This window comes from Protopterus annectens, chromosome 12.part0 (genome assembly GCF_019279795.1).
Source record: "Protopterus annectens isolate FY-2018-M chromosome 12.part0, PAN1.0, whole genome shotgun sequence".
Classification (NCBI taxonomy): domain Eukaryota; kingdom Metazoa; phylum Chordata; order Ceratodontiformes; family Protopteridae; genus Protopterus; species Protopterus annectens.
This window is the reverse complement of record NC_056746.1, coordinates 1,394,460,788-1,394,484,444: the sequence shown is the minus strand read 5'-3', so window position 1 is coordinate 1,394,484,444 and position 23,657 is coordinate 1,394,460,788. Positions and strand designations below refer to the sequence as shown.

Sequence of the window (23,657 nt, the reverse complement as noted above, 5' to 3'; positions counted from 1 at the left end):
CATCTTTACTAATAAAATTCTTGGCTGCTGTCTCATTGTCAGATTTACAACATATACATGGCGTGACCTTTCAGTTAACAGTTCCTCCTTGAGAATACCAGACCAGTTGCTTATTTTTGCCTTTATAAAATCAATACAGTTTGTTGCTTCTAGTTTTTCTGGAACAGCAGAAAATCTCAGATTTTCCCTATGTGCTCTGTCTGGTCCCTATCATTTCAGCAAATGGCATTTTCAGTGCCCTTTACATTAAACATGCCATTTGTCGAACTGTTCATACTGAGATCATGGTACAGTAAAGATTACGAAATTTGCCCTTTCCCTACTGTAGTGCGATCTCGGAGTTGGTATATATAATTAGTGGAGAGTGTGGAGGGCACAGCCTCCCACATGAGGGGAATTCAATGAATGGCATTTCCAATGAAATGCCGTTCACTGAAGTGACGGTTTGATGTAGTGATATAGACCTGTGCCCTGTCATATAATTACACCATTTTTTGAAACATCCTTTCTTGAACAGTCTCATACTTAGCCAGCCTTTTTTTCATTCTGACCTCTGATTTTTACAGTTTTATCAGTTCATCTAAATATCTGTTTAAAGCTTCTTCCATTTTTTACAGCCTTTGGTTATTCGAATTGATACTGTATACTTCAGTGTTGTTTATTTTAATCAGCTCTGAGCACATTTGAATAATTTTTCCTCTAGATTAATGGAAGCCAGGTCTTGCACCAAAGCTGGAGCTTGAACTGCTTTTTGCTGAACAGATGCAGGATTCTTTCCAGTCAGTGTTTTTTCTTCAGCTTTTCTAGTCGACTTTCTTTCAGTCTTCTATTAGTTTCTTCTTTGTCAGGCAGTGTATTTACTAGCCAGTAACTGGCCCTTATCTTTCAGTTTCTTGTTTTTTTTTATGCTGGGAGAGCTGAAGTTAAGCTGTTGATCAGTGTGCAACCATCTTAGAAAGGCCAAGCTCTGTAAATCTTGGTACAAAAAAAGAAATGCAGTAACAATGTTAAGTAACATGACACCTAAATGTTATTTTTTTTTCTGTTTAAAAAGAGGGGTGTGTGATAAGAACCAGTATAGGGATATATTCTAATCTGTGTTCATTCAAAAACTAATAAATAACTTATACTAAGATTATTAAACAAAGTGTGGAAAATAAAAGTACATTCAGTGTTAAGCCTACATATAGTAAAACTGAATGCAAACCAAATGGAAATACAGTTAAGGGGAATATTAGAGCAACTAGAAATGTTGCGACAAATACTACCTGGTACTGACAAGGAAAAAGAAAGCAATAAGACTTACTTAAAGGTATGTGCCCTGAAAAGCAAGATGGAGGAGGCAGTGAAATGCATTATCAGATACACCTACTAATAGTGAGGAACAAATGGAAGCATACTGATGAGGGTCCCTAACAAAAGTAGTAAAAACTTATCTGGCGACTAAAACATTCATTTGGTCAGAAAATTTAGAAGTTTTAACACAAAGAAAGAATTCTAGTTTAGAATCAGAAAAGAAAGAAGTATCTAGAATGGAAGAAGATATCCTTTTGATATACCAGCCCATAAGTGTGGGGAGAGAGACCAGCAAAAGAATAAGTCTACAGATACACCTTTACCCAGCACAGAGAAAAGAGAGACAGACAGAGAGGGCTGCAAACATAAAAGACAGGCATTGAAGCACATGTACCGAATAAACATTGAAGTATACTGTTGGAAAGCCATAAAGGAACAAAGATTAGGTTGGAAGCACAGATAGAGAGACAGTATGCATGATTTACAATTAAATAGGCATGTGAATGTATGTCTGTAACAGGGCAGCTTGCAGGAGCAGAATCAGTAAAAGGAAATAATTCACACACTAATCTACAGCCTGATGTGACAGAACAGCCTAGAAGAGCAAAATCTGCAGAAATAAGGGATCCAGACATTAAAATATTACAGTGTGATGAAATACAGCAGCAAGTAATAGTAAATGAAGTAGAAGGAAGAGAGTCACATACTAAGATAGAATGGGTTAAAGTACAGGAATGAGGAAGGTCATTGCAACCTGAAGGTGCAAACCAGGGAAAGTAGCAGATTATGTTCATGCATCCCACCAATACCAATTTATTACGGATTTAAAATATGGATACCAATAAATTCACCTTGAAAGCAAAGCACAAGAGGTGAATTTCATGGTATCCATGTTTTGTAAACACATGAGGATTATTATCAGTGTACTAGAAGTTACAGAAAAAAGCATAGGAACATGAAGTACTTCACCGTCTTCTGCTGTTCTTCACAGTTGAACAAAAGTTTAGTGTTGCTTATGGTGAGTCTACTTGCATTGTTAATAGCACAACAGGTAGTATACTTGCTTTTGATGCAGAAGGGTGTAGGTTCTACTCCCACAGTAGGTAGATGCATTGCTGATACTGTGCTGCCTTCAAAAGACGGTGGATGCTGCAGTCCTTTGTGGCAAGATACCTAGTAACTATAAACCTGTTATCAGTTTTTATCCATTCCCTATTGCAATATTACTAGCTTATCATTTTTTTAATGCAACATAGGCAATTTATTCCTCAAGGGCAACAGGCACTTTATTTATAGATGAAGCAATAACATATAAAGTTGTTTGCTAGCAGCAACCTCTTCATTAGTTCCAGATTTCTTTAATGTGGAATTATTTAGATGGCTTTTACTTCTTCAGAGATTGTGCATATTTACTGATACAGGTGTACTGTAGAAGTTTGAGTAGACTGTTATCATGGAAATGTTCTGAATTGGGCAGTTTTGTCATTATTAGTGCATGCGTTTTGTTTCATTGTTTACTGGAAAAATGTTCAAAACAAATTTAAAATGCCGTCTAACAACTGTACTGTATTGTACAAGGTCAAGAAGGTGTATCAAATAGCATGTGTATGTTTCTTGTTCAAGGGGCCTATGATTTGAAAACAGCCCAAAGTTAATCTTTATCTGCCACTGGCAAAATGTATTTTCTTTGAATGTGGGTTTCAATGCTGTTTCAATTAATGTAGTTTCAAGGGCAGAGAAGTATTAATGCTAAGTCTATTTTCATTGTGAGACTGCATTGCTTTGTTTAGCAGATATCTATTAGTGTTTGTGATGTAAAATGCAAAATAAAACTTTCAAATGAAATCCAAATCATCGCAGAAGTAAAGCAGTATGCACATTACAGTGTTTATGGTAAATGGGGCGAAATAACCAAGGAGTGGGACATTGGAATGGCTGCAGAGGGGAAGCTCCATTCGACCATGAGTTTGTGAGGGGGGAAAGGGCAGCAAACTCAGGCAGCCCCAGCTGAACTATACCTCTCAACTGTCCAAATTTTTGCAGAATGAATAGATTTTTGCTTCTCATTTTTGATTTGTTCCTCATAAAATTTGTGGTTTTCTGGCAAATCATTTAGGAATGAAGTCACTAAATAATGACAGACATTGAGTTTCAGACATCATTACGTTCAGAAAAATGCATGCTAAAGCAAGACCTTTTATTCTATCAACTGTCTTAAGTTTATACAAGAGTATTTTTTAGTACTGTTTCTATGTTCCCCCAATATATTTGGCCTTGTCCAGATTTCTTGCATTAAGAAGTTGAGAGATATGTGCAAATAAATTGCTTTATAGAATTATGAATATCCAAACCTCTCAACCGTCCCCAATTTTGGCTCAAAATGTTGCTCTCCCCCTAATAATCCCTCTGCAAAATGGCAATTTTGGAAGAAAACGTGGAGGGTTTACAATTATAAATAAGTGCAGTGATCAGAGTTATAGCTTGCTTTTATTTCAGAAATGCATGTAGATGCTCTTATTTTGTCAGCTCCTCAAATTAACAGTACTAATATTAAAAAGGTGTCCCTTCTTTGACAGGATCCCAGCTGTATTGTGTGGCAATTTTATATTTTTTGCATCACAGTTTTGGTCTGTTTTTTATAAAATTGTAGTTTTGTGGCAAATCATTAAAGATTGAAGTTAGAAAATAATGGCAGACATTTGAGTTTCAGATTTCATACCCTTCAGAAAATTCATACTAATGCAAGACCTACTACTATTCTATTATCTTTCCAGGTTTATAAGAGCAATATTTAAAAATTGTCCTTAATTTTGGGCCTGTGTCCCACTTCTATGTATGGCTTTATCCAAACTTCTTGCTCTGAGGTTGAGAGGTATGAGTGTCAGAGCCATCACCGTCAGCCAGAGACATTTCAAATTGTGACATACTTGTTGCACCCCACTCCCCATTGTAGTGGCTCTGTATGTGTCCACACAAGGCAAGGAGCAGTTATGCAGTTAAGTGTGCAGAGTATTCCCCCATCCAAGGTAGACCACAAGTACGACTGTGACTTTTCATCTGTCCTTGAATTTGCAGAATGTTCTGGTTTTCTGTCATATTTTTATACTTTTGATTTATGCTTCTTCTTATTCAGAAAATGCATGTTGTCGCAGTGCCCTGTTGCTCTTTAAGTAGCAATGCTTTAATGACCATCAGGTAAGCTTGTCGGAGATTGTAAGATGCAAGCAAGCCTTAATAAGCATACTGTTAAAGAATTACCAACATTGAAAGCCTTTTCGTTGTTGCCATGCAGAGAATATTTACATAACTAGATAATGTATAAGCCTTGGGTATTGAAATGCATATGAAAGTATTTGTAATAAAGGACGGGAAATACACGACACCCACCATAACCCTATCTTCGGTTTTAAAAGTCCAGATCATAAGCACTGACCTCTTTCAGGAGTTGGCCTGTTATTGATATCGAAGTGCCACTGCTGCTGTTTCGAACATCTCTTCAATATAAAAGCTCACTATTAGTTGATGCTAAGGATACACTTAAAGGTACTGGTACTTCCAACATTCACCTGGGATACCTCAGACCTAGATGAAAAACAGCGATACCATCACTTCCGATATTACCCTGCTTAGACTTATGAATAACAATGAGACCCGAAAAATAGACAGAGAAAGCCCAAAAATATCATCCAATCTGGTCTGCAAGTTAAATGCCCAGTCAGGTGAACACAGCAAATTGGAAACAATGCCTGGCTTGTTCCAAACTGATGTAGCATTAAGTAATACAGCCCAATAGACAGTCTCTATAAGACAGGTCCTGTCATAAGGTTGGAGCATACTGTTACCAAGCATGACAAACCCCTCTGCAGATGATATTTCTCCTACAAGCAGTGATACACAGTCCACACTCTGGAAAGGTTCAGAGATCAAAGACCTCCTACCTCATGGCAGAAACTCTTGGCAGTCTCCAGTTTCCCACAAATTGAAAGATATGAATGTGCTAACAATTGGAAAATCAAATGGGGGTAGTACAAATAGGAGGTCCTCAAAATAAGGCAGAATAACAGCCACACAGCTAATTACAATAAAATATAACATTCACACATATAGAAAAAACAAGGAAAAACAACATCAGGAAATAAAAATAAAATCATCTTTCAACTTTTTTCATTCCAACTTTGGTGAATTTAATTTCTAGTGTGTTTGGTTTATATGGCTGTAATTGTTTTTGTGGAGTCTGAATATATATTTTTGTATTTTTTTTTATGTAAGTGGAACTTAGTTAACAATGACTGACTACCTGGACAGAATACTGAAGAATGGCTGATGACATGAACAGATATAGAAAGAAAGAGAGAGATGGATATATGTGTGAATGTGTATATATTTACACAAACACTTTGACTAAATCACTATATCTGATAGCAGTTAATACTTGTTTAACCATCCCCACTGACCATCACTCTAATGATTCAGATCTTTGCCTTAACTGATGCAACAAGATATCAACTGTGCAGGTAATAAACAGGCTAATTAAACAGATTGCACACATGAAATACTATAAAAAATTATGTCTTCTCAAAAGGCAGTAGTGATGACAGGAATCCCTTCCCGCCGAGTCTAGTGAGATTCAGAATATTAAAGCATCTCAATGCAGTAGTTCCTTTAGGAAAAAAATAATAGCATGACATAAACTCAAGCTATTACATATTAATAGACTCAGAAAAATAATAAAAATATACAATATTTCTAAGTCAATCTGCAAAAATCCAAACTTGCTACAAGATTTTTACACCAGCATCCTCTGATGTCAGGGGGACCCCCCCCCACCCTAGCATCCTCTGATGTCAGGGGGACCCCCCGACACACACACATTACAATGTATACATAATAGCTCCCAGACTGACGACGAAGCAGAGGGAATTTTCCAAGACCCTGAAATTACAGCCTTATTTAAGTATACAGATCACATTAACTTAGGGATCAATTCCAAAAAAACTTGCTCTCGGTTTTAGTGACGTACTCCAGTCTGTAAGCCTGCTTTACGGATAGTCACTTACACTGACAGCAAGTATTTTGGAATCTGGGCCTTGGTCCCTAGGTTACTGATGATACTCTTGGCTGTTAATTTTGTAATCCAGCATTCCTGCTTGACACCCAAAAACATAAACTGCATTAAAGCTCTACCTAGAACTAGGAAAAATATACATATTTTCATCATATTGTGATTTTCTATGCTGTCCTAAAGCATCAGCATCTCGAGTTGTTTATTATTACTTTGTTATACCACAAAATGAGGACAGGGCCAGCCTATACGTATTGCTTTCTTTGCTTTCACAATGCATTCTGTTAACATGACACAGCCTAAATACACTAAATCAAGTAGTTTGTTCTGTGTTTACTTAAAATGACTGTTGACAAACAACTTTTAGCCTCTTTTTGGAACCTGTCAAATATTTTTATTGAATGGCTCTTTACTAAATGTAAGCTGCTAAAAAGACTTTGAAGGTGTATTTAGGTCTTATTATCCCAGACAAACCAGCATTTTTTTATGGCTCTTGTTCAGTTACCAGTGGTTGACAGTGTAAAGACCTGATCAAGCATCTTTAAGCGACTTCTCTTATTTCATACTGTCCACAGCTTTTTACAGCTGATGCAATGGAAAGAAAATGTAACATACTCAGGAATGGCAATAAATACACTAGAGGGTGCAGGCAACTTTTACAGCTCAGTATGACACAACATCAGGCCAGGCTAGCAATCTTATTTACAATGAGTATATTTTGAAGGGGAGTGTGCCATTTTTTTCAACTTTTTTCTCTTTTTGGTTGTGTCCATAAATACAGGACCAGAATGATAACGGTTTCTGTTTTAAGAATATTTTAGTTAAGTTTAGGATTCTGATATTTCTGATTGGGAGGTATGGGGTTTTCATCTGTCTTATTTGTTTTGTAAATACATTTTCACTACAGCGATTTTATGAATGGAATGCTGTTTTCCATCCCACTGTGTCTACACTCTTATTAGTTGCTAGAGCAACTGTGGCATTTAGTATACTTAAGTAAGGGGAATGCTGTCAGTACAGTGGAGTAGCTTGTCCCACTACAGAAACACATATTTTGTTTTTAGTGTGTTTTGACTACTGATCAGTGGTGGCTGGTGACTTCAAATTAAAGGGGGGCTACAGGAGACAGCTGAATGGGTGGGGCCAACTAGAAAAAGGTGGAGCTATACTCAAAACCACAACTGGAACTTTAATTAAATACGCTGCCCTGGGTGCCAAACCATCATTACGAGAGTCCAATCAAGACAAAATGAAGTGTAGAAGAAAAACTATTTCAATGCATTGGCTACATGACAACTTACTTAATATCCAGATGGAAACACAAAGGTTGTGAGGCGGCTACATGATACTTAATATCCAGATGGAAACACAAAGGTTGTGAGGCATGAAAAAATAAATTATTTTTTAACTACATTACTGGAATGCCAGTCAAAATCAAGTATAAAAAAACAAGCACCCCTCAACTCAAGCCACTTCTCCTTGCACTGCAGTTCTAATTATAATGTATATTCAACTTTATAAAATTACCAAGTAAGATGCTGAAAGTAGCAATCTCTGTGATACCCCCACTTGTAAAAATGTTTCTTATCCAAAAATGACCTGCTGTCTGACAACTATCTACTTGCTTCATGGGGAAGACATGATCAAAGTAAAAAATGAACAGCAAACAAGAAACAAGCTCAAGATAAATTGCTTAAAGGATTACTGCACAGGTTATGGGCCACACATGATAGACTGGCATTCTGTTTAGTTTACGGGTAAAGCCTGCAAAGATGACAGCAAGTCTCCAACAAATGTAATGAGCTTCTGAAAATACTGTAATCCTGTCCTTTATTACAAATACTTTCATATGCATTTCAATACCTAAGGCTTATACATCATCTAGTTATGTAAATATTCTCTGCATGGCAGCAACGAAAAGGCTTTCAATGTTGGTAATTCTTTAACAGTATGCTTATTAAAGCTTACTTGCATCTTACAATCTCCGACAAGCTTACCTGATGGTCATTAAAGCATTGCTACTTAAACAAAGAGCAACAGGGCACTGCGACAACATGCATTTTCTGAAGAAGAAGCAGCATAAATCAAAAGTATAAAAATATGACAGAAAACCAGAACATTCTGCAAATTCAAGGACAGATGAAAAGCCACGGTTGTACTTGTGGTCTACCTTGGATGGGGGAATACTCTGCACACTTAACTGCATAACTGCTCCTTGCCTTGCGTGGACACATCCAGAGTCACTACAATGGGGAGTGGGGTGCAGCAAGTATGTCACAATTTGAAATTTGCTCTTATAAACTTAGAAAGATAATAGAATAGTAGTATTTCTTGCATTAGCATGAATTTTCTGAAGGGTATGAAATCTGAAACCCAAACGCCTGCCATTATTTTCTAACTTCAATCTTTAATGATTTGCCACTAATTTGCCAGAAAACCACAATTTTATGAAAAACAGACCAACTCTCTGATGCAAAAAACACAAAATTGCCACATAATACTGCTGGGATCCTGTCAAAGAAGGGACACCTTTTTAATATTAGTACTGTTAACTTGAGCAGCTGACAAAATAAGAGCATCTACATGCATTTCTGAAATAAAAGCAAACTATAACTCTGATCATTACAGTTATTTATAATTGTAAACCTTCCACATTTTCTTCCAAGATTGCCATTTTGCAGAGGGATTATTAGGGGGAGAGCAACATTTTGAGCCAAAATTGGGGACGGTTGAGAGGTTTGAATATTCCTAATTCTATAAAGCAATTTATTTGCACATACCTCTCGACTTCTTAATGCATGAAATCTGGACAAGGCCAAATATATTGGGGGAACATACAAACAGTACTAAAAAATTCTCTTGTATAAACTTAAGACAGTTGATAGAATAAAAGGTCTTGCTTTAGCATGCATTTTTCTGAAGGTCATGATGTCTGAAACTCAATGTCTGTCATTATTTAGTGACTTCATTCCTAAATTTTTTGCCAGAAAACCGCAAATTTTATGAGGAACAAACCAAAAATAAGAAGTAAAAATTTATTAATTCTGCAAAAAATCTGGACAGTTGAGAGGTATAGTTCAGCTGGGGCTGCCTGAGTTTGCTGCCCTTCCCCCTCACAAACTCATGGTTGAATGGAGCTTCCCCCTGCAGCCATTCCAATGTCCCACTCCTTGGTTATTTCGCCCCATTTACCATAAACACTGTAATTTGCATACTGCTTTACTTCTGCGATGATTTGGATTTCATTTGAAAGTTTTATTTTGCATTTTACAGCACAAACCCTAACAGAGGCAATGCAGTCTTACAATGAAAATAGACTTGGCATTAAAAGTTCTCTGATCTTGAAACTCACATTCATTGAAACAGCACTGAAACCCAAATTCAAAGAAAATACATTTTGCCAGTGGCAGATAAAGATTAACTTTGGGCTGTTTTCAACTCATAGGTCCTTTGAACACAAAACATACACATGCTCTTTGATACATCCTCTTGACCTTGTACAATACAGTACAGTTGTTAGATGGCATTTTAAATTTGTTTTGAACATTTTTCCAGTAAACAATGAAACAAAAATGTATGCACTAATAATGACAAAACTGCCCAATTCAGAACATTTCCATGATAACAGTCTACTCAAACTTCTACAGTCCACCAGTATCAGTAAATATGCACAATCTCTGAAGAAGTAAAAGCCATCTAAATAATTCCACATTAAAGAAATCTGGAACTAATGAAGAGGTTGCTGCTAGCAAACAACTTTATATGTCATTGTTTCATCTACAAATAAAGTGCCTGTTGCCCTTGAGGAATAAATTGCCTATGTTGCACTAACAAAATGATAAGCTAGTAATATTGCAATAGGGAATGGATGGCAAACTGATAACAGGTTCATAGTTACTAGGTATCTTCACCAAAAATGACTGCAGCATCCACCCCCTTTAAAAGGCAGTACAGTATCAGCAATGCATCTACCTACTGTGGGAGTAGAACCTACACCCTTCTGCATCAAAAGCAAGTATACTACCTGTTGTGCTATTAACAATGCAAGAAGACTCACCATAAGCAGCACTAAACTTTTGTTCCCCTGCAACTCTCAGCTCCTTGTAAAATCTACTCAGCACTCAGCTGTATCTCTGAACTTTGCAGCATAAGAAATTTGGAAAAAGCCAAAATTTATTGGGGGGGGGGTCAAAACCCAGGGACACATTTTAAACACTGCTTGTATAATGTTGGAAAGTTGCTAGAACAAAATGCTGTGTTACCACCATACATTTCACTGCGAAGTCTTGAACCCAGGGGACCCAGTGCAAAACAGTCAGAGCAACATATCACTATGCCAAATCAGCTGTTTTGTGAAGGAGAGGAATACAAACTTAACTGGATACCATTTAGTGAATTCAGTTCTCACCAAAAAAAAAAAAACACGTGGACGAACCCAGTAATGGGGGAATACAGCCCCCCAAACATATTCAGTGAATTCAGTTCTCACCATAGCTCTCAACCTGGACGAAGCCAATAATGGGGGAATACAGTCCCAAAAATAGTGACAAATTTCAAATATCCATGTTATAAACTTAGAAAATTGCTGGAATAAAAGGTTTTGTGTTACCATGTACTTTCTGAAGAATATGAAGTCTGAAATTCAAATGCCTGTTATTTTTATTTAACATTTGTTAACCAGGAAAGTCTGACTTGGAACAAAAGCCAATTTTCAGCAGAGCAGGGACAAACACTCCAGACACATGTCTTTGTAAGATGGGAGGACATGCAGACGTCACACAGAAGGCACTACAGCCAAGAATCAAACCAGAGAACTTGTAGCTGTTAGGCAACAATGCTACTAGTGCACCACCACACTACTGACTTTGCAACTTAAAACAAACATACAGAAACCACAGTTTTTATGAGGAACAGAACAAATATCAGGCAAAAATCTGCAAACTTTTTACAAATGGTGGTGGGTAGGGAATTCAGGCCCTTGCTACCTGCATCCAAGGTACAGGGTTCAAGCCTAAGTTTTCTCTACCCACCACCATGTGTTTTCTAGCCACCAGTATATAGCAACTGGGGCATTACACAGACACACACCACTTCTCCATAGCCTGCAGTCCTGAATAATCTACAGCCCTGGATTCACACACCTTAATCTGCGGCAGCAGAATCAATGGCTGGTTTCCTTAGCCCGCTTGTGCAAACTAATGGCTGGTTTCCTGGCTCCATGAGAGAAGGCTGCAGGTGATGCAGTCCAGTGTCCTTCTGTTCTGTGCGGCTGTCACTGCACAGACTTCTGGGGCTGAAGAGCAGAAATACCTTTCTCCCCTATCCAGACTGCCAATCACAGCAGTCTCCCCTATCCGGACTGCCTATCACAGCAGTCTGTAGTTCTGAGTACCAGGACTTCCAAGCAAGCATGTGTGGAGTTCCGGGACTCACATTTTTTTTTTAATTTTGTATTTAATTTTTTATTTCTTTTCTTCTACAGGTGGGGGGGGGGGCTGCAGTCCTGCAGTCCTATTGCACGAGCCACCCCTGCTACTGATTGATGTTTTTTTAGTTATAGCTTTAGTAGACATGTTGTTAATGGCCTTGATGTATCATCATGAATTTTTTTAAAGGAAAGTTCCTTGAGAATCTACTGTACTCTGCAGTGATGAAGTTATTCTCTAACAGTTCAGGAAAAATGATATTTGAAAGAAAAGTTATTTCTATAAAATAAGGCGAAAACAATACAGGATGCCTCTTACTTATACAGAAAACTAAAATATAACTACTATTAATAGTGGAAACTGCTGCTGATAAATGAGAACACACCTGCCACAACAAGAAGCTTTTAGCAAAGCAATAATCGGGTACGGACTTCAGGCAGAACAAATAAGAAGGAAAGCCATACACAACAGAGCCTCCTTCAAAGAGGTCATTAAGTGTAGATGACAGCAATGTGTACATCCACAGGTTAACAAAAAGACTGCACAAGAACCTCTAAAAGGGGTGACCTAATTCCTCACAGTTTTTCATTCATGATGTACGGGTAAAACAGTGATGCCAGCAAAGCAGTTCACTCCATTTACAAATGACAAAATTGTCAAAATGACTAGAGCTATAGCCCTCCCTATATCCTTTCTGACCAACTTCTTTTATTTTACTTAAAATCATATCTCTAGAATAGCTAGAAAGTACAGTTTTGTACCCACCATAAATGTAGATGTCCGCTAGATATGCAACTGCAGTCATAACATATGGGTTGTCCTGCCTCAGGCAGCCCTTGGTCATCCGGATTCCAAAGTCTGGGTCCGACGTCGGCTGATGTCGCATTTCTCTCCGACGTCAGAGCGGCTGGAGTATATAAGCATCAGCCGACACCATCTTCTTCAGTGTTTCTTGCCCCAGATGCCAGGTGCCCTCCAAGGAAGGCTGTAATCAAATTGGAAGACAATAATAGGTTTCCATACAAATAAATAAGCAATAAACCGATACACCATAACAGATATCCCCAGCTAAGGATAACAGGGAGAAGAGTGGATCCAAGGCATAGAGGGGAAGGAGGGAGGGAAAACCCGACTGCAGTTGCATATCTATCGGACATCTACATTTATGGTAGGTACAAAACTGTACTATGTCCTTCAAGAATGCAACTGCAGTCATAACATAGGGGTTGAATACCATAGCTTAGCTGGGGGAGGTGGTATGCTCTAAGAAAGGGATGGTGTAGCTATCAATCCCTGCAGGACTGCCGAAGCAAAGCCTGCTCTGGATCTGGAATATAAAGGGAGATTGTAGTGTTTGGAAAATGCATGCACGGAGCTCCATGTAGCAGCTTCTATAATGTCTTTTGTAGGCACCCCTCTTAAGAATGCTGTAGAGGTGGCTGTAGCTCTGGTGGAGTGTGGTCTGACATTGGCTGGCACACTCTTTCCATGAAAGGAATAACAGAATCTGATGCAATGTCCAATCCATTTTGAAATTGTCCGTTTGGAAATTGCTTTTCCTTGTACTCCAGGGGCGTAAGCTACAAAAAGCTGATCAGACTTCCTACTGGTCTTGGTTCTGTCTAGGTAGTAGCGAAGTTGCCTGTGTATGTCCAAGGTATGTAACAGTCTTTCCCCTTTGTTCTCAGGATTGGGAAAGAAAGTAGGCAGGTGAATTGCTTGATTTAAAGAAACCCTAGATACCACTTTTGGTAGAAAGGTAGGGTTGGTTCGTAAGGAGACCCTGTCTCTGTGAAAAGTTATGAATGGTGGTATTGCCATTAGGGCCTGTAATTCCGAAACCCTTCTTGCTGAGGTAATGGCCAGCAGGAAAGCTGTCTTCCAGGAAAGAAATTGTAAATCCACAGAAGCTGCTGGCTCGAAAGGAGGTACAGTCAATTTTTCTAGGACAAAACTGAGATCCCAAGCTGGTACTGGTGCCTTTCTTGGGGGCTTTATATTCTTGATTCCTCTAAGAAATTGCCTTAACAAAGGATGTGAAAACACAGGTGGATCAGTGTTGTATCTAGCTGAGATAGCTGAAGCATGTATTTTTATGGAAGAGTATGAGAGTCCGTTATGTAGCATATCTGCCAAATATTCCAGAATGAGTGGAATGCTCAAAAGTGATGCATCATGACCCTTGTTGGGATTCCAAATGCTGAATCTCTTCCATTTGGCTGAGTAAGCCTTTCTGGTGGATGGTCTGTGGGCTTCTGTTAGTATCCACTGAACTTCCTTGGAGAGAGGTAAATTGAGGTTATTTATGGGATCTCCCAAGCTGTTAGCTGTAGCGTCTGGATGTTGGGATGAACTGTCCTGAAGTTGTGTTAAGTCAAAAGTTGGGGCCATTGGGGAAGGGCCCACGTTTTGTTGCGACATATACTCCGTAGTAGTGGGTATCAGTGTTGTCTTGGCCAGTCTGGAGCTATTAGGATCCCCTTCGGCTGCTCTGCTTTGATCTTTAGTAACACTGTGGTCATCAGTGGCAGAGGTGGAAATGCATAGATTATTAGGGAGCTCCAGTTGAATGAAAGAGCATCTATTTTCCATGCTTGTGGATGATATGTCCTTGAGCAGAACTTTTGTAGGTGATGATTGAGGTGGGAGGCAAATAGGTCTACGTCCGGCCTGCCCCATGTCGAGGTGAGTCGTATAAAGATGTCTGGATGTAACCTCCATTCGTGGGGGTCTAGGAAATTCCTGCTTAGACTGTCCACCAGAACATTGTCTTTGCCTGGAACAAACTGGGATTGTAACTGTATGTTTAAACTCAGTGATTTTTCCCAAAGATTCATTGTCAGTCTGCAAAGGGGGTAAGAATGAGTGCCCCCCTGCTTGTTTATGTACCACATCACAGTGGTGTTGTCTGTCCGTATTAGTAGGTGGCCTTGTTGAAGTTGTTGTCCGAAGGCCTCGATGGCATGCATTACTGCCAGCATTTCTTTTCGGTTGATATGCAGATGTGTTTCCTTTGGAGACCATTGTCCTTGAATACATCTGCCCTCCATGTGCGCCCCCATCCAAGGTCTGAGGCGTCTGTGGTCTTGGTCTGTGTTATCTGAGGTTTTTTGAACGACATACCTGTGTTTGACTGGCTTACTGTGGCCCACCATAGAAATTCCTTTTGAAGACATGGAATGAGCGGTATAGTTGCTTCTAGGTTGTTGCTGTGTTGAGACCATAAGCTTTTTAGGTACCATTGAAGCTTTCTCATGTGTAGTCTTGCTAGTGGAACCAGGAGAATGCAGGATGCCATGTAACCCAGGGCCTGTAGGAAACTCCTTGCAGTCATCTGGGTGAGTTTTGCTAAACTTTTGAAGTAATGAGTTAACTTCTTTTGCTTGTCTTCTGTCAGGTAAGCCATTTGAGAGGCTGTGTCTAGTTTGGCTCCTAAGAAGGTTATTTGCTGGGATGGCTGAAGTCTTGACTTTTGAAACTTGACTGTGTATCCCAGAGCCTGTAGCAAGTGTATGACATAATTCAAATTTTTTGTCAAGGTTAGTTTGTTGTCCGCTTGTATGAGGCAATCGTCCAGGTGCGGGTGGATTTGAATCCCCTGGAGCCTGCAATGAGCAATTACTGATGCCAGGCATTTCGTGAATACTCTGGGCGCAGTAGATAAGCCAAATGGCAATGCTGAGAATTGATAATGCTCTTGCCCTGCAAGAAATCTGAGGTATCTTCTGCAACTGTGTCTGATAGGGACATGCAGGTATGCCTCCTTGAGGTCCAGAGTAATCAGCCAAGACCCCTTGCCCAGCATGGGAAGGAGTTGCTGTAGAGTCAGCATTTTGAACTTTGGTACTATGAGAAAAGTGTTTAAAGCGGACAAATCCAGTATTGGTCTCCACTGAGTTTCTTTTCTTGGAACAAGGAACAGTCTTGAATAAAACCCCTGACCTTGTTCTTGTAGTGGAACTTTTCTATTGCTTTGATCTGAGCAAGCAGAGAAATTTGCTTGATAGCCTCTGTCCTCTGATTTTGTGGAAGGTTTGGCATGCCCTGTTTTCTTGGCAAGGTATGAAAATGGAACCTGTAACCGTGGTCTATAATGTCCAAAATCCATTTGTCTTTTGTCAGTTTGTGCCAATTGTTTGAAAACAAAGATAATTTTCCGCCCAAGGGAGCTTCTGTTTGCTCCTTGGTCAGTGGAACTAGAGGAAAGTCATTGAGATTGTCCCTGCGGGGCAGGAGAAACCCCTGTGTCACCTCTTTGGTTTGCTGGTTGCCATTGTCGTCCCCTGTAGGATCCTCTGTATTGCCCTCTTCCTCGGGCACGCCTGTTTTTGCCCCTTTGAAATCTTTCAGGATTAGGAAAGGACCAGTTTTTAGAAGGCCAGTTCCTGCTGAATCTGGGTGGCTGAACCTGGAGGAAATCTTTGACTGTCTGAACTGACTTGGCTTTTTCCTCAATGGACTTTAACACATCCTTAGCATTAGCACCAAAGAGCTTGTTCTTTTCCAAGGGTGCATCAAGAAGTTTTGCCTTAACATGATCTGGTAAAGGTTGTTCTTTTAACCATGCATGTCTACGAATGACCGCCCTGTCATAGCTGCCCTACATGAAGCTTCCAATGCATCATATCCACACTGTAGAAAGTGATTGCTAACCTGCTGAGAATTATGTACAGCCTCTTGCAAAGACTTCCTATCTAAAGGTTCAGGAGAGGCTAATTTTTTTTGTAAATCATCTAACAGGAAATCCTGATATTGAAACATGTGAAAGAGACAATTGAGAGCTCTCATAGATAAAGTAGTGGAGGTGTAAACCTTCTTCCCCCATCTCTCTAAGGACCTTGCTTCCCTGTCGGAAGGCAAAGGATTTTTGGAGGTGGTAGCTGAAACCCCTTTAGGCCCCTGGGAAATAGTTTCTAAATCAACAGCATGGGCCCTAAAGAAATGAGAATGGGTTTCTGGGACCCTATAGTATCTGTCAGGCTTGACAGGAGCAGGAGGAAGAGTATCAGGGGTAACACTGGAGTCAGAGTATAGATCATCCAAAACATCAAGCACAGGAGGTATAGCTAAGGGTCTGTGCTGGGGTTTTTTAAGGAATGTTCGAATGCGCTTTCTGGAATCTGAATATTCCTGGCCGTGCCACTGAAAATGCTCCCTCATGGAATGCAGAACTTCCCCAAAAGAAATATCCTCAGGAGGAGAGGCCAAGGGAATGAAGTCTTCTGCATCTGAATCCTCATAGGTCTGGAAGGGCTCCTCCTGGCTTTCGGAGTGAACAGAGTCCTCAGAATCTTCATCTGAAGAAAGAGGGTCAGAGGGTTCAACCCTGGGCCTCTTATCAGGAGGAGGCTGGGATCCTCTCTCAGGATGGGCCTGGGAACCTCTGATCAGGGAAATTAAATCTGCGGCCAAAGACATGATTTGAGTGTCAGGAGTGGGCTGAGGTAAGGTTTTAGCAGTAAGATGCTTGGTCTTGCTGGCTGCCTTAGCACGTGTGTAGGCCTTGATAGACATGGACATGGGAGGCCTAGCCGCTCCACATGCAGGAGTGACCTTATCAACAGCAATGGTCTCGGGCATTTCCTCGGTTTCAGTATCCGGAGGAAAATCAATAACTGGCGTCGGAGTGGCCTCCGGTATCGGAGGTATCGGTAATACGGTGTCTTTGGTTCGAAGCGGTGGAATAAACGCCTCCGAGGGAACTGGGGCACTCGCGGTAAGTTTTGGCATGGTGTCGGTGGAAGACGTGGGCCGAGGGTGTCGGTCCCGGTCTTTTCGTTTCTTAGGAGTATGCGTTGTCGGTTGTTCCGACGGCATTGTATAATCAAATTTTTCGCCGAAAAAGTCTTCAGCAAACTCCGCCCGGCGCCTGAGAGTGCGCTTATTGAAGCGAGCACAGGCGGCACGGGCCGAGACATAGTGGTCTGGGCCAAGGCAAGGGAGGCAGTAAGAATGGAAATCCTTATGAGGTATTTGTTTACCACAAGACAAACAATTATTTACTTTTTCAGTAATTTCTGACATCGGCTGAGGCAAGAAAAGGTCCCCAACGGGGTACTTAGCTTTTTTGATGACTTCGGTTTCGAAGAATACAGGAGATGACCGACCGGCACTTGCGAACTGCTTCTGCTTCGGGCACCGCACGGCAAGAAAGACTGAAGAAGATGGCGTCGGCTGATGCTTATATACTCCAGCCGCTCTGACGGAGAGAAATGCGACATCAGCCGACGTCGGACCCAGACTTTGGAATCCGGCCAACCGAGGGCTGCCTGAGGCAGGACAACCCATATGTTATGACTGCAGTTGCATTCTTGAAGGACATCATTCCTGGATCTTAAGGAACACTGATGACTGACTGCTCTGACACCCACCCCCCCCGCCACACACACACATATCCAACAATCTATCAGCCTGCATAATTCAGACAGCTCAGCTACCTTACAACGGCACTACATTTTTACCATTTCTCTGTTTTTGTCATGCATCTCTAAGCATCCCTATGCATTTTTCCTGCTACTGAGACAAGACTTTATAGAAGGAGGTCCTATAAATGGCAATGACTTGCACAAATCATGCAAAACAACTTGCCAATAAGGAAGGCCCAAAATCTGTAACATTAATACAGTTTAGAAACATAGGCATTTGTATTCCTCATTGTAATGCCGCACACATAAAATGCAGACCTCGTCTGCTTTTGCACTTGTACTTTTAAGACGCAAGAGGCAGTTTAAGGCTTCCTAATTCTGAAGTGCGTGTACATGTGTATGCAAGTGCGTTTAACCTCAGACTGGTAATATTATATGAAGAGCTACAAAACTAAACTGAATGCTTGTCATGCCAGCAGCTGACACCTAAATGAATGTATCATTTCACTACGAACATCAGTTTCATGTATTTAAGTAGAATGGCATATGCTTACTCCATCTGAGATTCCACCAGCTTGCTCCATCAGCATGTCTGTTCTGAGCTCTGCCATCCAAAAAGTGCAGCGTGTCAAGATTCTGTTGGCCTCATTCATGCAGGCACAGGAATTTCAGTCTTTGTAACAGATATCAAAGACAAAGCCAATGTGTTAAGGCTACAGGAGGAAATAATGCCTACATGCATTACTGCATACTCAGTGAAATGCCTACAATGGACCAAAACATTAATTTCAATTATTTTATGTACATTAAAATCAACGTTGCTTTAAAACAGCATGCTGTTAATTGCTGCATAATGCCTACAGTTTACAACTGGTAAAGTTACACTGACATAAATTTGACCTATATTTAGTTAGTTGTACGCGACATCATTTTTGTTCACCTCTTTGACAAGAAGCACATTGATGCAAAAATGGATGTTCGCCTGTTAAGGTCACCCAGGGTTTATTCTGCACAGAAAACAAAACAGAGTCACAGCATATCAGGGTCACAAACCACAGACATTGTGTACTAAAACACAGATTATTGCTGACACATCACTGATTGGGTGACGTCTCTGCTCTGAAACATTTCACACAGCAAGAAGGCAAACATTTATCAAACATATGGGGTTGTGGCAAAGTCTATCACATTACTGTGGTCATGCAATAAACGTCTCATACTTAGCATGAAATCAGCACCGGGCTTCTGCCTGTTGCACACTGCATGTTGTCAGCTTCAGGTTTACATTTTCAGTACACTTTGCTATAATAAATCATGTGCTCTGCATAGATGACCAAACAAAATTTTCATATATAAGAATATCCTCAGTATAATTTTGTTGTCACTAAAATATCTGCATCTTGAAGACAGTCGTAATGTATTTTCTTCAATACACCCTTACATCATAACAGCTGCACATACACCAACTCATGTTATAGAGTTTCATTGTTTATTTGCACCATATTAATAAACCATTTCAGTTTCTGGAAAAGTTTAAACTAAAAGGAAATAATCAGATATATGACAAAGAACTTGGGAGTGTAAAAGTAATGTGCGTGTATTGGGAGTGTAAAAGTAATGTGCGTGTATTGGCAGTGTAAAAGTAATGTGCGTGTATTGTGCTATCATTTTTATTTTGTTACACTATCATTTTCATTTAAATTGTACCCCCGTCAACCTAGTATTTTAGTATCTCTTTATTACTCTATACTTTAGTACTGAAAACCGACCTTGTTGCTACTTTTGTATACTTATATCTGCCCTGTTTTTTCACTATTGTGCTTATAGACAAAGGGTGAATGGGTCTAATATGGATCAGTCTACTACCCAGGTAAAAAGCATCTGTCTAATCTCTGTATACCTAAATATGTTTATCCATATATGTAAGTTAAGAAGCGATTTAGAGTAAGACAGCAGTTTGCAAAGGTTCAGGCTGCTTGGTACATTTGTTTGGGGTCGTATGGCTGAAGTAAGATTCAGCTGCAGAGATATATGGGTGCTACAGGCTCACTACAGAATCGCACAGCACCATGGCCGTGCCCACAGCTTCAATAAATAAGTGCAAGGGGGCAGGGTAAGTAATATGCATTAAGCTTGGTGTACAGTGTATATTTATATAACTTCAACATATATAAGTATGCTGTGCCACGAAGGAAACCTTGCATATTGTGTGATCACTCATATGCTCCAGTATGTGTTTTGGTTAATGTGCCACAGACGCTGCAAAGGGGGAAACAATCCATACACACCATTAATAAAGGCATTGTACACTGCATTCTCACTGCTACCGACTTGCCCTCTGGGCATCCTGCTACTGATCCCTGCTGTCTCTACATGCCTTGGAGGCCATGGAGATTATTTTTCCCACGTGCACTTGGTTATTGAAGCTGTGGGCATGGCACTGCATGCTTCTACGTGTCTGAAGTGCATCTGTGACAACTACATGTATTTGCAGCTGAATTTCACTTGAGCCATTGGTCTTCAGACAAATGTACCACAGGAAAATGTCGCAGCATCTCACACCTTGAAACTAGACTGCAGAGTTCAAAACACCCCTAAAGACAGAAAAGTGCAAAACAGAAACTTACTGTACCCAATGAGACTGCCCATGAAGTCAACCAGCTGGAGCCAGATGTCTAACATAGGGAACACTCCTCTCTCCCTGTCAGCCTTAAATGATCAGCTGAGACTCACACAGTTTGTTAGCATCCTTGAAGCACTAGTTAGGATGAAGTAAATGGTGCAGAACTGGTATTAACTGCCTCATATTCAGACCTGCAGGAATCTATGTGACTATTGTTATTTTTTTGTGAGGTTGTGATAGTTCAAAGAACACAAACCATTTGCTCTGCAGTGAATGAAGGGTGAAAATATGGAAGATCTTTTTAGGAATGAAGGTACAATCTCAAGTCTAGTGTGCACATGAGGCCATTTTTCTTCTTTATAGCTAAAAATAAGGATAATATGAGCTACGGTGGTGGTGCTGCGGTAGTGTTGTCGCCTCACAGTAAGACGCTGTCCGGTTTGATTCTCTAGCGTCTTCTGCGTGGAGACATGCGTGAATGGGCATACCTTCGTTGAAGGTTGTGCATTAGGGCTGGCAACTCAGCATGTAAAAATCTATCTGCCAATCATTAGCGGACCGGAGTTCCACTGTGGCGACCCCTAACCGGGAAAAACTGAAAGACACAACAACATTAAAATTCCTTGCTGGTTATTAGAGCTAGCTCATGTGAGGATCTTTTTCGTTGCCTTTTCACTTTTTCCTTTGCCTATTTTTTTTTTTCTATCAAGATATACAGTCTAACAAGGTTGTTGCAGGGGCATGCGGGGGGAATGGCAAGTCAACTAACTGCTAAGAGTTGTCACTTCCTTAATCCATGCATCTGTGGTAATGGTGGACTACTCAGAGACACAAAGGGAGCACAACCACAGATAGTGGCTGGATTCAGATTCAAGACTGATCTCGACCACCCTAATGGCAGTAAGAACTTCAGTCTCTGGGCCACTGTCCCTGTCAGATCCATGAAAGACAGGATAGCTGAGATAAAGACATGTCTTTCTATTGCAACTGTAGGTTCTGATGGAACCAAGACATCTGCTGACTTCTCTGCATCCTGATACAGGTATGCTGTGGAAGGTAAAAAGTTAAACTTGTACCAGTAAGAGTCTGACCCTTCTCCATATTCTTCAAGAAGTCAACATCTCTGTCTCTAATAACTGAGTCAATAAAGGACAAGTTAGAGTCCACAAGAAAAAAAGAGTTAAGCAGATACAAGAGTGCCATTGGATGGCAATTCTAGATACTTTTGCCCTAGCAGCACCATTTGTAGTAGTGTAAGACACCTAGAGCACAGAGTTGAATATATATTATATATATATGTATATTATATAAATAAAAATAGAATGACAGTAGTGTAAGCCATAAGCATCTTGCACAGCTTCTCGCACTTATTTTCAATTTCAGTTTTATTTATTTTTTTGGTGGGGGAGGGGCAAAAGGCCAAAAACCAGGCAGGGACACATTTTAAGCATTGCTTGTATAATTTTGGAAAGTTGCTAGAATAAAATGCATCACCACCATGCATTTCACCGCTAAGTCTTGAAACCAGGACCCTGTCCACTACAGTCAAAGCAGCATATCATTGTGCTAAATCAACAGTTTCCTGAAAGATAGGAAGACTGAAACTTAAATGGCTATCATTTAGTGAATTCAGTTCTCACTTCTCACCATAGCTGTCAACCTCTTAGCACAAAAAACCTGGACTAACCAATAATGGGGGAATACAGAATTCAGTTCTCACCATACATAGCTCTCAATGTCTTAGCACAAAAAACCTAGACAAAACCAAAAATGGGGGAATACAGCTCAAAAATAGGGACACATTTCAAATACTGATCTTATAAATTTAGAAAATTGCTAGAATAAAAGGTTTTGTTACCACTGATTTTCTGAAGAATATGAAGTCTGAAATTCAAATGCCTGTCATTATTTAGTGAATTCAATCCCTTCAGTGATTTGCCACAAAAATCATGAAAGCCTGAGATTTTATGAGGAACAGAACAAAAATATGAGGTATAAACTCACAAGTGGTGGTAGCTAGGGACTTTAGGCTCTTTTTACCTGTACCCAATGTACAGGGTTTGAGCCAGAGTACCTCTAACCACCTGGGGCATTTTCACACACACACCTTGATGGAGTCATGCAGCCATCTTGAACACGTTTAACATAAGATTCAGGCTGTACACATAATCACTCCTCAAATGCCAGGATTATAGTTCACATCAGTGGCAGTTCTGGGACTATTGTAGTAATTTCCATAAGGTGTTTAGGAGTGTATGTTTATAAGAGTTTACATTTGGCTACGTCCCACCCTCTTTCACTCCCCCCCCCCCCCCCAAAAAAAAAAAGGTTGTAGACCACACTGATATAGTGCAAGTACAAAGAGTTGATCCAGTGTGCCATAATGAAGATACTACTCCCATGATGCATAGTAAATCAGACATTCAGCTAGTGGATGAAATCATCATTTGAGTGTTAGTTTACATTTTCACAGGAAGGTTGAGAAATCTGATCTCACCATAACTGATACCGTCTCCACTGAAAATTGGCACCTCCACCTATTTTAAGAGCTGTTGCTGAGCCTTCCAGTAAAAATTGTAAAAGATGCATTAACTACACCATCAACAATGTCCAGTACCTTCATTTCTAGCCCTATCTCATGTATTTCATCCATTGTTTCACCCTTCTCATAGCACAGTTGAGTCACTGTAATGACTTCATTTTCTAAAATAGAACTCTCTCTATCCGCTTTTAGTACTTCTAGAGAAAGACATGCATCTGCTAGAGTTCAGAGCTGCACAGTGTTCTTTCTAGTCTTAAAGCAGTGATATCACAAATGTTTGCATTTCTTACACCTTACTGAAAACATAGTGGGCAATATCCAGCCTCCTCCTCTTGTGTTGCTA

The 23,657-nt window shown here is 40.1% G+C and overlaps 1 long non-coding RNA gene across 2 annotated transcripts in view; it reads right to left on the bottom strand.

Moving 5' to 3' along the window:
* The window catches only part of LOC122817235, a 62,582-nt gene extending 41,366 nt beyond the window's left edge, over positions 1–21,216 (bottom strand). Inside the window, exons 1-2 of one of the 2 annotated variants that reach the window (XR_006367172.1) lie at positions 19,090–21,216; positions 18,704–18,913 (exon numbers count right to left, since the gene is read on the bottom strand). This is a non-coding gene — a long non-coding RNA (uncharacterized LOC122817235). Of the gene's footprint in view, positions 1–18,703 lie in introns of both variants that reach the window. The other variant, XR_006367171.1, reaches the window with a different exon arrangement.
* Positions 21,217–23,657: the final 2,441 nt, after the last annotated feature.